Here is a 15,915-nt window from a genome sequence, read left to right on the forward strand (position 1 = left end):
ACACGACTGAGTGACTTCACTTCACTTCACTTCACTTCATAGAATGGGAAAGACTAGAGATCTCTTCAAGAAAATTAGAGATACCAAGGGAACATTTCATGCAAGTTCAGTTCAGTCACTCAGTTGTGTCCAACTCTTTGCGACCCCATGAATCGTAGCACGCCAGGCCTCCCTGTCCAGCACCAACTCCCGGAGTTCACTCAGACTCACGTCCATCAAGTCCATGATGCCATCCAGCCATCTCATCCTCTGTTGTCCCCTTCTCCTCCGGCCCCCAATCCCTCCCAGCATCAGAGTCTTTTCCAATGAGTCAACTCTTCGCATGAGGTGGTCAAAGTACTGGAGTTTCAGCTTTAGCATCATTCCTTCCAAAGAAATCCCAGGGCTGATCTCCTTCAGAATGGACTGGTTGGATCTCCTTGCAGTCCAAGGGACTCTCAAGAGTCTTCTCCAACACCACAGTTCAAAAGCATCAATTCCTCAGAGATCAGCCCTCTTCACAGTCCAACTCTTACATCCATACATGACCACAGGAAAAACCATAGCCTTGACTAGATGGACCTTAGTCGGCAAAGTAATGTCTCTGCTTTTGAATATGCTATCTAGGTTGGTCATAACTTTTCTTCCAAGAAGTAAGCATCTTTTAATTTCCTGGCTGCAATCACCATCTGCAGTGATTTTGGAGGCCCCCCCCCCCCAAATGAAGATGGGCTCAATAAAGGACAGAAATTGTATGGACCTAACAGAAGCAGAAGATATCAAGAAGAGGTGTCAAGAATACACAGAAGAACTGTACAAAAAAGATCTTCTCCACCCAGATAGCCATGATGATATGATCACTCATGTAGAGCCAGACATCCCAGAATGTGAAGTCAAGTGGGCCTTAGAAAGTATGACTATGAACAAAGCTAGCAGAGGTGATGGAATTCCAGTTGATCTCTTTCAAATCCTGAAAGATGATGCTGTGAAAGTGCTGCACTCAATATGCCAGCAAATTTGGAAAACTCAACAGTGGCCACAGGACTGGAAAAGGTCAGTTTTCATTCCAATCCCAAAGAAAGGCAATGTTAAAGAATGCTCAAACTACCACACAACCACACTCATTTCACACGTTAGTAAAGTAATGGTCAAAATTCTCCAAGCCAGGCTTCAGCAATATGTGAACAGTGAAGTTCCAGATGTTCAAGCTGGTTTTAGAAAAGGCAGAGGAACCAGACATCAAATTGCCAACATCTGTTGTGCCAGGGTCCAGCCCCAGTGGATCCAGGGTGATTCAAAGGTGGGAACGGAGTCGGCGTCCTTGGAAAAATACGTATTTAATTACAGATATATAGAGAGATTAGAAACGGATAGTGTAGTAGGAAAATTAGTGGAGAAAAAGAGACTGAATAACTTGGTTTACGTGGAATAGCATTCATGCTCCAGATGGAAATTCAGCCAGAAAAACGAGGAGCAAGAAAGAACGACATGGGGGTATCAGTCTTTCTGGAAACTGATCCCATTTCTTTATTTTGGGGTTTGTTATATACCTTTTGTTACACATAGGGATGAATACGGAGTCACGTGGGGGTAAGCAGTCCTGACCTTTATCAAAATCAGGTGCTTCACATAAAAAGGTCTTAGGGATTTTACATCATCTTCTGGCCATGAGTAAGACCTGCTGACATTTTATGATCCTTTCTTTCTGATAACCAAAAAACTTATTTCTTCCAAGGGTGTTTTTTCTTAAACCAGGCACCACCCTCCAGATAAAGTTACATTCCTATAGGGTGAGGGTGTAGTGAGTTACAATCATGAAAGGAATTTATTTAACCCAAGGTTAACATGATTAATCTTAAAGGTTAATGCTTATTTCTCCTATATGCTTAAAGGTTAATACTTATTTCTCCTATATGTTAGTTATATTCATTATAAGGGCAGGGAACATGGAGATTTAGCAGCAAACATCAGCTCAACAAATGAAAATCCTTTCACCAATGTTCCCCTTAAGATCTATTTAGTCTTAAGATAGTGATAAAGTTACATTTTTACATAGCAAGGACATAGTGATTTATAACAAAGTACAGCGATCTATTACAAAAGAGAAAATCCATTAACTCAAAAAGTCTAGTATTGCTAACCTTAAAAACTACTATATTTCCTTTTCTATATTCCAAATACATTGATTAATATACTCCCAGGTGTCTAAGTATATGGAGGCCTGGTGGCAATCATCGACTCAACAATGAGAAAAGCCCTATGCTAATTAAGACTCTCAAAATACTCCAAAACTTTCTGTGCTGTTTATGGTTGAGAGGTAGTAAACAATCATGTGCTTAAGTGGCAGGAGTATGGATAATCCTGTCACACAAGCTAGTCTGTCAGCAGAGAAGTTTGACTTAAGACACCCTTGTCACACCCAGGGCAGGGAATTAGCAGAAATTATTGGCACAACAAATGAAAAACCTTCACCAATATAATTCCTAACCAACCCACTATACTAATAATTTCCAAAAGAATTTGCCTTTAGTAAGTCTAAAACATCTCGTGCCTCTCAGGCTGGGAGGCTGTAAACAATCACATGTGGCTGGATGAAACTATACAGGCGGGCTAGATAACCATCAGAGGAGTCCGTAAGCTGAAACACTCTTGTCATGGCCAGGAATTTTTATTGCCTTGGAGCTGCAAGTTAACTCCTTCTCCGAGAGAAATGGTGATGGGGGAGGACCCCCGTAAAGTCAGAGGTGTAGGTGAGAGCATAAAACAGACTCTGGTTGTGGGGTTAGATGCTCAGGAACAGGGGGTTTCCTGAGGCTTGATCACGCCTTTGCATATGCCAAGCCTCCTTCCTCATGACCTTTGCCATGGGTGGAGTTCCTCACTCTGGCCCCCGGCACTGTTGCATCATGGAAAAAGCAAGAGAGTTCCAGAAAAACATCTATTTCTGCTTTATTGACTATGCCAAAGCCTTTGACTGTGTGGATCACAATAAACTGTGGAAAATTCTGAAAGAGATGAGAATACCAGACCACCTGACCTGCCTCTTGAGAAACCTATATGCAGGTCAGGAAGCAACAGTTAGAATTGGACATGGAATAACAGACTAGTTCCAAATAGGAAAAGAAGTACATCAAGGCTGTATATTGTCACCCTGCTTATTTAACTTCTACGCAGTGTACATCATGAGAAACGCTGGGCTGGAAGAAGCACAAGCTGGAATCAAGATTGCTGGGAGAAATATCAGTAACCTCAGATATGCATATGACACCACCCTTATGGCAAAAAGGGAAGAGGAACAAAAAAGTGTCTTGATGAAAGAGGAGAGTGGAAACTTGGCTTAAAAGTGAACATTCAGAAAACTAATATCATGGAATCTGGTCCCATCACTTCATGGGAAATAGATGGGGAAACAGTGGAAATAGTGTCAGACTTTATTTTTTTGGGCTCTAAAGTCACTGCAGATGGTAATTGCAGCCATGACATTAAAAGATGCTTACTCCTTGGAAGCAAAGTTGTGACCAACCTAAATAGCATATCAAAAAGCTGAGACATTACTTTGTCGACAAAGGTCCATCTGGTCAAGGCTATGGTTTTTCCAGTGGTCATGTATGGATGTGAGAGTTGGACTGTGAAGAAAGCTGAGCACAGAACTGATGCTTTTGAACTGTGGTGTTGGAGAAGACTCTTGAGAGTCCCTTGGACTGCAAGGAGATCCAACCAGTTCATCCTAAAGGAGACTGGTCCTGGGTGTTCGTTGGAAGGACTGATGCTGAGGCTGAAACTCCAATACTTTGGCCACCTCACACAAAAAGTTGACTCATTGGAAAAGACCCTGATGCTGGGAGGGACTGGGGGCAGGAGGAGAAGGGGACGACAGAGGATGAGATTGCTGGATAGCATCTCCGACCCAATGCACATGATTTTGAGTGACCTCCGGGAGTTGATGTTGAACGGGGAGGCCTGGAGTGCTGCAATTCATGGGGTTGCAAGAGTCGGACATGAGTGAGCGACTGAACTGAACTGAACTGATGTGTTCCTGGTTTTTCTTCTCATATATTCCTCTATTCCTTATATCATCTCTGTCCTGGCAGGTGAAAGTAAAGTTTTGATATAATTCTGGTCATTTCCTTCTTATTTTTGATAAAAAATACTTCATAGGTTCTGTGTGTATTTTCTTTTTTATAATATTAAGAGGCAGATGGTATGTTTGTCTTGTTTTTCATATTTAATAATATTGGCATTGCTAGTTGGGTTCATGTTACAATCTTTCTCATTGACTTTTATACACTTGATTATAGTTACCTAGATTAATTTTTACACTTGATTATAGTTACCTAGATTCATTATTGCTAGAAATTCTTAAATTATTTTTAAAGTTTTATCATTCCTTTTCAGACTATTGCACCTGTAGCCCAGACTGCCATAGTAGTTGCTGCTAAAATGGTTGTTATTAGTGCAAGTTTTCATTGAGGAGCAGAAAATGCATTTCCTGACTTTGAGTGTCACCATCTGCAGAGGACATTTTATATGAAATAAGTAATAGATGGGATTAACCACAGACAACGTTGACCTCATATTTCAGGTTAATTTACAATAGAGCTTCTCATGAATCTGTTTATTTCATTATGTGACGTAGTTTCCCCCAGCCATGAATACTTGATAACGATGGTTGGGTTCTTGCGATCTAGTCACTTGTATCAAGGGAAGATTCTATTCCATTTTGAACAGTTTTGTCTATTCTATGTGACCTACATTTGTCTTTCAGTCCTTAAGTCATTTTTATCTCTTTGAGATCCCAAGGACTCCAGGTTTCCTCATTGTTCACTATCTCCTGGTGTGCTGTGTGCTTAGTCTCTGGAGTGTGCTCAAATTCATGTTCACTGAGTTGGTGATGCCATCTAACCATCTCATCCTTTTGTCCCCTTCTCCTTTTGCTTTTCATCTTTCCCAGCATCAGGGTCTTTTCCAGTGAGCTGGGTCTTCACATCAGGTGGTCAAAATTGTGGAGTTTCAGCTTCGCTATCAGTCCTTCCAATGAATATTCAGGGTTGATTTCCTTTAAGATTGATTGGTTTGATCTCTTTGCAGTCCAAGAGACTCTCAGGAGTCTTCTCCAGCATCACAGTTTGAAAGCATCAATTCTTCAGCACTCAGGCTTCGTTATGGTTCAACTCACATCTGTGCATGACTACTGGATGTGACCTACATAAAATGTATATTTAATATCTTGGGTAAGGCTCTATATAATTCCATGAAACATATAAAACATTACTGTATTTTTCCCCCCTATTTCCATTTGAAGAATATTAACTTCCAGTACATAATCAGATATGCAGTAGACAGTTGGAAATGGAAAATTTTTGAAGTTATATGTCTATAAATTTTAAGAACTGTTTTCAGTTAGAGCAAAAGATTTTTCACACCAAAATGTTTTTCATTGACTAATGGCATTGACTAATTGACTAACTACAAATACATTTCTCTCCTACTATTAATACACCTGTTCTTTCAATATGATTTTATTTTTTTTCAATGTATGTTTGATCATATTTCATGAAGTTGACATTTACCCATGATATTAGCATTTATTTTATATTATATATTATTTTTTCATTAATTTATCATGGTTCCAAATCCAGAAAGCTTTTAATGTATTTATTAGTAGAAATTGATGGCATTTTATGCATTCATCTGCACAGTGTGATTAAATCCTATTGAAATAGATGTGAAAAATGAGGAAGTCTCAGTTTAATGATCCTGGTGGAGTTGTTTTCTCTTTAATCTTCTTCTTCATCACTGTGAGGTTCCTAGGGTTTCCTCTTACTTTTCTAGGTTGTCTCTGAAAGATGCATGTACAGGTTAATTTATCAGTAGCAGAGGGCCCTTTTGTATCCTATGATAGATGTTATGCTTAGGAATCCACTGGATGTTCTTACTGCATACAGAGAAATATTTCTTGTTTATAGGAGAGCATGCTTCAGGTTTTCATGTTTAATTGAATATTTACTTTTTATAACTCAGCTGGGTTTTGTTTTTCTTGCCAACATTGGTTATATCTGTGCATGTTCAGTCACTCAGTCATGTCTGACTCTTTATGACCCCATGGACTGCAGCCCACCAGGATCCTCTGTCATGGGATTCTTCAGACAAGAATACTGGAGTAGATTGTCATTTCCTCCTCCAGGGGATCTTCCCGACCCAGAGATCAAGTTTGCATCTCTTGCATCTCCTGCATTAGCAGGGAGATTCTTTACCAGCCACCTGGGAAGCCCCTGGTTATATCTTAATGTGAACTAAAAAGGAGAGGTAGTATTTGTCCAATTGGCTGAAATCTACTGAAGCAATGGCGCTTGCACAATATCACTTAAGGAGGGTATCAAGAACATATGAGAGAGCTGATGACATTTTCAATCTAGGCATAAAAAGTAATTTTAGCTTATTATATTAGACAATTTTAAACACATAATGCAATTCTCTATCAGAATCATCAGAGAGTGATTTGATATTTTGCACATGTCTTCCAGGTTTTCATGGCCTTCGGAAGGTAAGGTAAGATGGTAGAGTACAAACCCTCTTCTCTCCCACAGCTACTGAATTCACCTTTCCCTCCGAGGTTTCCCTGGGAAAGCTATGGATGATACCAATTGGATGAAATAGAATTATTTGAGTGTTGAGGCTCTGGAGAAAGATAAATATATATACATTTGAAAAGCCATATTTTTTCACATGCTCTTAATTTTAAAATTAAACTCAATTTTAAAACAACTTTAAAGTCACATAAAGGAGTAACAAAGAATTGTCAGCCTTACTCATTGATTCATTTATTTTCTGTTTATTCATTTAAAAAATCCGAAAATGAAAAGAACTTGATTTCTTATAACTGCCAGGCACTGCCTTTGGTGATGGAACCAAGTAAATTTCATCAGTGGTGCTGTGTGTTCTTACTATTATTTGATTTTTCTTTCATAACATCATCACTGTAATATTTTTAGAAAGCCATTTGAGAAAACTCTATTATACTAGGGATACATGAATTAAAACATTTTTCATACTGAGAAAGTGAGACCTGACTTCTAGTACTTTATGGCAAACAATAAATGTTCTTATTGAATCTTATGACCCAGTTTTTAGAATAAATTTAATTTTGCAATTCTATATTAGTCTTAATAATATCTGTGTCACACAACATAGTGATATTTCATATTGTTAAAATGGCTTTGCCCTTACCAGTAATTTGGGGAAAAGTTTATAATTTTAAATGAAGGTTGAAATGAAACAAAATGTCAAATCAAAATGAGTCTTCAACAGACTAATGTTGAAATTATATTATTCTGATTTTGTTTCCTGATTGAGTCTGAAGGAAGGTTGCATTCAATATAAAAATAAGTTTGATAGCTTCAACACAGAATTTGAAAATATAAAATTCAAAACTACTGTTCTGCAAAAGCAGTGATTTAATTTTGAATGCCTGCTGTGCTGAAGTGGTAATGGGGTGGTACTTTCTAGAGATTTTCAATGACAAAATAATGTGCAGACCTACTCTGTGCTACCATCACTCAGAGATGGGACATAGAGGATAATTCAAAGAATGTGAAGTGGAAAGTCCAAGCATACCACCAAGAAGTACAGTCCTAAATATCCAAATATATAAAAGAAGGAAATGGCCAAACACACAAGTACACAGAATATGGTGACAGGGTATAAGAGCACTACTGTGACGTTTACACATTATTTCAAATCTTAGCCTGGGGGCTACTGTTTTAATATGATACTATGTAAATGGTTGCAGTGAGTACAGTTTTATTAAAAGCAAGTTTCATTTAGAAATGACTTATTCTTAGGTTTCAACTTCTTAACATATAGAGGAAGACAATGTTTCTGTCACAATAACACTCTCACACTTGTGCATGCAACAGATATTTTAAAAAGTCATGTTAAACGTGCAATGTTGTCAATACAGAAGATTTTAATTTTGCAGTTCTATATTAGTCTTAATAATATCTGTATCACACAACATATTGATATTTAATATTGTTAAAATGGCTTTGCCCTTACCAGTAATTTGGGGAAAAGTTTATAATTTTATTTTATTTTTTTTTTAGTTTATAATTTTAAATGAAGGTTGAAATAAAACAAAATGTCAAATCAAAATGAGTCTTCAACAGACTAATGTTGAAATTATATTATTCTGATTAATTTTTTTTTTCCCACATGAAGGATTTTTGTGTTTGTTGTTCAGTTGCTAAGTCGTGTCAAACACTTTGTGATCCCATGGACTGCACTTAAGGCTTCCCTGTCCTTCACTATCTCCTGGAAACTGAAAGTGAAAGCATTAGTCACTCAGTTGTGTCCAATTCTTTTCCAACTGCATGAGCTGTAGCCCACTAGGTTCCTCTGTACATGGAATTCTCCAGGCAAAAATATTGGAGTGGGTTGCCATTTCCTTCTCCAGGGGCTATTCCTAACTCAGGGATGGAACCTGGGTCTCCTGCATTGCAGGCTGATTCTTTACCATCTGGGCCACCACCACTGGCTCCTGGAGTTTGCTCAGCTTCATGTCCATTGAGTTGGTGATGCTATTTAACCGTCTCATGCTCTGCCACCCCTTTCTCCTTTTGCCTTCGATCTTGCCCAGACACAGAGTCTTTTCCAATGAGTGAAGAGGTGGCAAGAATACACAGAAGCACTGTACAAACAAGATCTTCACTACCCAGATAATCATGAAGGTGTGATCACTCCCACTCACCTAGAGCCAGACATCCTGGAATGCAAAGTCAGGTGGGCCTTAGGAAGCATCACTATGAACAAAGCTAGTGGAGGCGATGGAATTCCAGTTGAGCTATTTCAAATTCTAAAATATGATGCTGTGAAAGTGCTGCACTCAATATGTCAGCAAAGTTGGAAAACTCAGCAGTGGCCACAGGACTGGAAAAGGTCAGTTTTCATTCCAATCCCAAAGAAAGGAAATCCCAAAGAATGCTCAAACTACCGCACAATTGCACTCATCTCACACGCTAGTAAAGTAATGCTCAAAATTCTCCAAGTCAGGCTTCAGTAATATGTGAACCGTGTACTTCCAGATACTCAAGCTGGTTTTAGAAAAGTCAGAGGAACCAAAGATCAAATTACCAACATCGTCTGGATCATGGAAAAAGCAACAGAGTTCCAGAAAAAACATCTGCTTCTGCTTTATTGACTATGCCAAAGCCTTTGACTGTGAGGATCACAATAATAAACTGTGGAAAATTCTGAAAGAGATGGGAATACCAGACCACTTGACCTGCCTCTTGAGAAACCTGTATAAAGGTCAGGAAGCAACAGTTAGAACTGGACATGGAACAACAGACTGGTTCCAAATAGGAAAAGGAGTACATCAAGGTTGTATATTGTCACCCTGTTTTTTCACTTATATGTAGAGTACATCATGAGAAACACTGGGCTGGAGGAAGCACAAGCTGAAATCAAGATCGCCGGGAGAAATATCACTAACCTCAGATATGCAGATGACACCACCCTTATGGTAGAAAGTGAAAAAGAACTAAAGAGCCTGTTGATGAAAGTGAAAGCGGAGAGTGAAAAAGTTGGCTTAAAGCTCAACATTCAGAAAACTAAGACCAGTCCCATCACTTCATGGCAAATAGATGGGGAAATAGTGGAAACAGTGGCTGACTTTATTTTTCTGGGCTCCAAAATCACTGTGGATGGTGATTGCAGCCATGAAATTAAAAGACACTTGCTTCTTGGAAGAAAAATTATGACCAACCTAGATAGCATATTCAAAAGCAGAGACGTTACTTTGCCAACAAAGGTCCATCTAGTCAAGGCTATGTTTTTTTCCAGTGGTAATATATGGATGTGAAAGTTGGACTATAAAGAAAGCTGAGTGCTGAAGAATTGATGCTTTTGAACTGTGGTGTTGGAGAAGACTCTTGAGAGTCCCTTGGACTGCAAGGAGATCCAACCAGTCCATCCTAAAGGAGATTAGTCCTGGGTGTTCACTGGAGGGACTGATGTTGAAGCTGAAACTCCAATAAATTGGCCACCTGATGTGAAGAGCTGACTCACTTGAAAAGACCCTGATGTTTGGAAAGATGAAGGCAGGAGAAGAAGGGGACGACAGAGGATGAGATGGTTGGATGGCATCACTGACACAATGAACATGGGTTTGGGTGGACTCTGGGTGTTGATAATGGACAGGGAGGCCTGGTGTGCTGCGGCTCATGGAATCCCAAAGAGTCGGACATGACTGAGCAACTGAAGTGAGTCTCTTCTCATACTCAGAGTAATAATTGTATACAGTAAGAGGAGAAATATTTTGTTTGATAATGGAAGATATTTCAGATGATTAGTCAACTGAGATGATACAGTAAAATTTCAAGGATTCTTTCCTTCCTAGTAGCCTGGAAATGAAATAATCTCTATTTCCAAAAAGAACTCAGAAAGTGGAGTCAGGGAACTCAGGATTCCTGGAATGTCTCTAGAAGTTTCTCAGTAAGATCAGTAGGACCAGTATCTGCCTTAGCAAGGTGGGTGACACCTGTCAAAGCTACACCTGCCTTAGCCATAGCCATAGCCACCGCCTAGGCCACCAAAGTAGTTGCTGTAGAGGCACAAGCTGTCAGAAGTTGCAGATTTAATGGAAAATCAAGGAACAAGTGTCCTCAGTCTGAATATCACTTTTCCCAGGGCCTTTTATACACCTTCAGTGGTGGGTAGGGCAAATCATAGGAAGGTGCTGAGTTGGTAATTCATGCCAATTTACATAATATGTGTGTGTGCTAAGTCGCTTCAGCTGTGTCTGACTCTTTGCTACTCTATGACCATAGCCCGCCAGGCTCCTCTGTCCAAAGGATTCTCCAAATATGAATACAGGATTGAGTTCCCGTGCCCTCCTCCTGGAGATCTTTCTGACTTAGGGATCAAATTCGAGTCTCTTACAACTCCTGCAGTGGCAAGCAGGTTCATTACCATTGATGCACCCAAAGCCCAAAATATGTAATTTGAATAATAAAACTTTCTTAAGCTCATTTGATTTTATCAAAGAGACTCTCATAGGCTAGATTTTATTTGTCTTTCAGGTTAGGCTTCTTAAACTAAAGTATAAGACTCCAGTAATAAATCTTTACTACATTTTCAAAACTGCATCAAAGCAGGATAGTTAGTGAAAATTCCTAGACCTGGTTTTATGGAATTTCTACAGAATGCTGACTCCTTATGTGGGTTTATACGTGCATGGGCAGATAACTTAACTAAAGTAAGAATTCTGCCAAAATGCTTATGTATTTTTTATATAATTTCTCTCCCCAAGGGAAATAGTCCTTCAACTTTTCATAATGGATATACTGACACATTGCATGTTTAAATGCTACTGTAAAAGCACCTGTACTTTTATCTGAAATCATGCTTCTTTTTGTTATTTTTAGGAAAATGTACAACCTTTTTATAGAATAAAACATGGGCTTATGTATTTGCTCTTCTTGTGTGCTGCATGCTAAGTTGCTTCAGTCGTGTCTGACTCTTTGCAACTCTATGGACTGTAGCCCTCCAGTCTCCTCTGTCCATGGGATTCTCCAGGTAAGGATACTAGAGTGGGTTCCTTTGTCCTCCTCACGGGGATCTTCCCAACCCCAGGTATCAAACCCGTGTCTCTTACATCTCCTGTATCGGCAGGCAGATTCTTTCGACCACTAGAACCAAAAAATGTGGAGATATTGGAAGCTTTGTACACTGTTTTTGGTAATATAAAATGTTGTAGCATGACAGTTGTTCAAAAACATAGAAATGGAACTAATATATAATCCAAGAATCCCACTTTCGGGCATATAACCAGATATGTAGTCAAAAGAGTTGAAATTAGGGTCTGGAAAAGATATCTGCACTTCCATGTTTAAAGAAGCATTATTAGCAATAGTAATGCCACATAAGAAATCCAAGTGTCTATTGATGGATGAGTGTATTAAAAAAATGCAGTATAGATATACAGTGGAATATTAGTCAGACCTAAAAAAGAAGGGCTTCCCTGATGGCTCAGTGGGTAAAGAATCCATTTGCCATGCAGCACCACAGGAGACACATGTTTGGTCCTTGGATCAGGAAGATCCCCTGGAGAAGAAAATGGCAACCCACCCCAGTATTTTGCCTGAAAAATCTCATGGACAGAGGAGCCTAGCAGGCTACAGTCCAAAGGATCACAAAGAGTCAGACATGACTGAATGCCTAAGAATACACACACATTAAAAAAGAAGTAAATTCTGCCTTTGTGACAACATGGTTGAATCTGGAGGACATTTAATTGCTAAGTGAAACAAGTCAGTCTCAGAAGGACACATAGAGCATAATTCTTATATGAGGCATCTAAAATAATCAACTCATAATGTAGAGTGGAATGGAGGTAGTCAAGGGCTGGGGGGAGAGGGAGAAACGAGGAGTTGCTACCCAAAATGTATAAAGTTTCAGTTATACAGGATGAGTAAGTTCCAGAGATCTGCTACTCTACATTGCGCCTGTAGTTAGCAATACTGTCGTGTGTGCTCAGAAGTTTGCTAAAAGTGTAGATCTCATGTTGAGTGTACCTGCCTCAATAACAATAAGAGAAAGGAAAGGGCAGGAGGAGTCTTTTGGAGCTGACAGATATGTTTATCACCTTGGTTGTGATGACAGTGTCACAGGTTTAGTCATATGTCAAAATTCATCAAAGGGTACCCAGTCCTTTAAGCATATGCAGTTTTTCTGCATATCAATTACACCTCAGTAAAACTATTAAAATTGATCTTTCTGCAGAGATTAGGCAGGATTTTTTTTTGCTTTTCTCTATCACAGCATGTCAAATTTGTTCTAAAGTTGGGTTCCTCTTTCATCAGCCTAAGTAGAGGTCTGAGGACACCTCCATCCATCCCCCCTGCCTCCGCCCCCCCCCCCCCCCCCCCCCCCCCCACTGCTCTGCCTTCTCAGTCTCTATTGCTCTCACAGTTGTCCTGGGGGTCTGGAGTGAGATGTCCTCCCAAGGCTGCTGGGTATCAGCACGGGGAACACATAATTGAATTCTGTTCTGAAGGCAACTATAAGGGAGTGCGTGATGGAGATAAAAAACATTTTTCACTTGTGAAAAAACATGTTCTCTCTTAGGAGAGGCCATGAGTCAGGTTAGACTTTAAAATGAACACTTAAATTCAGTGTTGGAGGCATTCATTCTTGCTGACTTTGCCTGGAAACTAGATGGAGAAGCAAAAGAAGTTGGCCTGGAAAGGCTGAAAGGGGAAGACACAGTGATCTAGTCTACGGAAACCTAGCTCCAAGATGATACACAAATAGAACCTTTTGAAAAGTAGTGTGGATTTACATAGGTGGATTCGTACATCTAGTCCATTATTGATTAAAAAGTAGTTTTGATCTGCCCTACCTCCATATTCAGAGTCATATAATTCTTGTCTTCAATCTCTTTGCAGCCATAGCACAGTTGAGTGAGGCCTGAGAAGTTTCTTTTCCAAGCTGTGTTTTGTTCTGAGTATGCTACTGAGAGCACACAATGAGACAATCAATACTTTCTGGGTGAAATAACATTATTTGCACAACATGACTCTGAAGATAGTTTATATTCCTACTTTCTCATCATCTGTTAAAGTAAAATATGAAATTCCAGGGAGACATTTTATGACATTATTCAGTGTCCTTATTTGTTCAAAATATTTATTAGGCACTTACTATGTACCAGCCACTCTTCCAGCTACAGGATTTCAATCCCTTATTTGCGAATAATATCTTTTTTATTATTCATTACTTGATCATGTGTCAGTTATGCAAGTTCCTTTGAGAAAAATCCACCACCCCACAGGAAAAATTGGAGGAGAATTCTTTAAATCAGTTGCTGAGACAATGAAACAGGACTTCTTATAATGTAAAGTGTTATACTGTCAAAAGTTCTGCAAGGAATAATAAATTTTTTGAAATATCTGGAGTGCTTCTAGCCATATGTGTTGATATCTGAGAGTACTGTCTGGATGATGCCTGGAATATTCAGATGTTCTGTTCCTCACTGATGTCTTATTAATGGAGATTTCTTTTCCTCACTTGCCTCAGGAAGAAAGCTAGGATAATTTTGAAAAGTCATTTTGTTTTATTCAAATTGGAAGTGAAAGAACAACATGAATATCCCTAATGCAAGTGAAAGGTGGTGATCTAGCCTGCTGAAACATTGTTTACCAAGAAGGGAGCCAGGGGCTTTTTCTGGTAGATCTCATGACTAAAATGTGAACAGACCCAGCAAAGATGAAGGTATGCATTGTATTCTTTTTCTGTTAAATTCAGAGGAAGAGCAAGAAATAGGAGAGGCAGAGTAAACCATTTACACAGACCCTAAGGCACAAACCTGAAGATTCAAACTAACTGCAGAATTTTTGAAAAACACAAGCCAAAGATAGATATTTCTTGCATATGTCATAGAAAATAGGGCTATTATTGTGTGGCATGGCATTTAATGTGTTTACATATGAATAATAATGCTTCCTATAAACACAATTTTTATACTCATGTTGTTATAAAGAACTGATGGTCATAGCTGTACTCTTTTAGAAAATGATTTTCTCAGAAAAAGAAAGCAAACAAAGGGATATCCAAATGCAGTTTCCCACAGAGACATGCAGATTAATGTAAACATAGCAAAATAGTACTCAATATGAGAAAATAAGTTCATTAAAAATTAACTTAACATTGTTGCATATGAAAGATATTTATCAACAGTAGAAAACAAATATATTGGTGTCGAAGATAAAACATCTATAATTTTTAACACATTCCTGGCTATTTTCATCGGCTGAGAGGTATATCAGATTTGGACTTCTTGTTTTCCAGGTTAACCTTGGATAAGCTTGTCATAGCTCCTATAAAGGATGGAATTATTCCTGTGATTGGCTTCCCAATGACTCAGTGAGTAAAGAATCTGCCACAATGCAAGAGACACAGGAGACACGGATTCATTCTCTGGATTGGGAAGGTTCCCTGGAGAAGGAAATGGCAACCCACTCCAGTATTCTTGCCTGGGAAATCCAATGAATGAAGAGTCAGATATGACTTAGCCACTAAGCGCACACACACATTCTTGTGAATTAACCATGGAAGCAGAGTGAGGAATCACAGATGAAGGAGTCCAGCAGACTGTGTTGCTCTGGATACACCTCAGTAGAATCCACAGGGTCAGTTGCTTTAGCAACTCAGGCAGCAGCAGCCATGGTATGGGTTTCACCACACCTATGGCCAGGGCCAGAGCCACACCCCAGACCACCTTGACGATTGCTATAACAGTGCCTGGGATCAGAGATGAAAGTTTCAGTTTCATAGCAGGGAGTTATTTTCCTCAATTTGAGTGTCACCATCAACACATAGAATTTTATACACTTTCTATAGTATATTTCAGACAAACTTGAATAGTAAAGCTTCATAAGAATAAAACTTCAAAACTTCAGCAGCATATATACTAAAAAAAATGAAATGATATAGAGATTAGCATCGCTCCTGTATAAGGATGATGTGTACATTCATGAATCATTCCATATTAAAAAAAATAAAAATAAAAACAAAACTTCCTGAAACACTTGTTTGAAAAAGTAAGGAGAGGGCCTTACAGCAAAAATTATAAACTTTATCCTGGGATCCAATAATCCTGTTACATGTCCTTAATTTTAGAGATTCTTTTTGTATTTTGGAGATTTTCTCACTCAGTTTTAAAGTCCATACTTAAGTTCTTTGAAATGTTGTCAATTTTAAGCCTTTTGGCTCAGTTTTAATAATTTTTTTCATATGCAATCAAGGAACCTAGAGAATGTCTATTTGAGCAGTGAAGTGATAAAGTGAGGAGGTACCTGAAGTAAATTATCTTTTAAATTATGTAATTCTTTCTTTCAGGCAAATGACTCTTCAGACTAAATAATATTTTCTACTCAT

At 38.8% G+C, this 15,915-nt stretch overlaps 1 non-coding gene across 1 annotated transcript; it reads left to right on the forward strand.

The window, feature by feature from the left end:
- Nucleotides 1–15,428: 15,428 nt before the first annotated feature.
- On the forward strand, nt 15,429–15,531 carry LOC128058284 (U6 spliceosomal RNA). Its single transcript, XR_008200434.1, has one exon. It is a non-coding gene; the product is annotated as a U6 spliceosomal RNA (small nuclear RNA).
- Nucleotides 15,532–15,915: the final 384 nt, after the last annotated feature.

Source organism: Budorcas taxicolor, chromosome 1, assembly GCF_023091745.1.
Source record: "Budorcas taxicolor isolate Tak-1 chromosome 1, Takin1.1, whole genome shotgun sequence".
Taxonomy (NCBI): Eukaryota; Metazoa; Chordata; class Mammalia; order Artiodactyla; family Bovidae; genus Budorcas; species Budorcas taxicolor.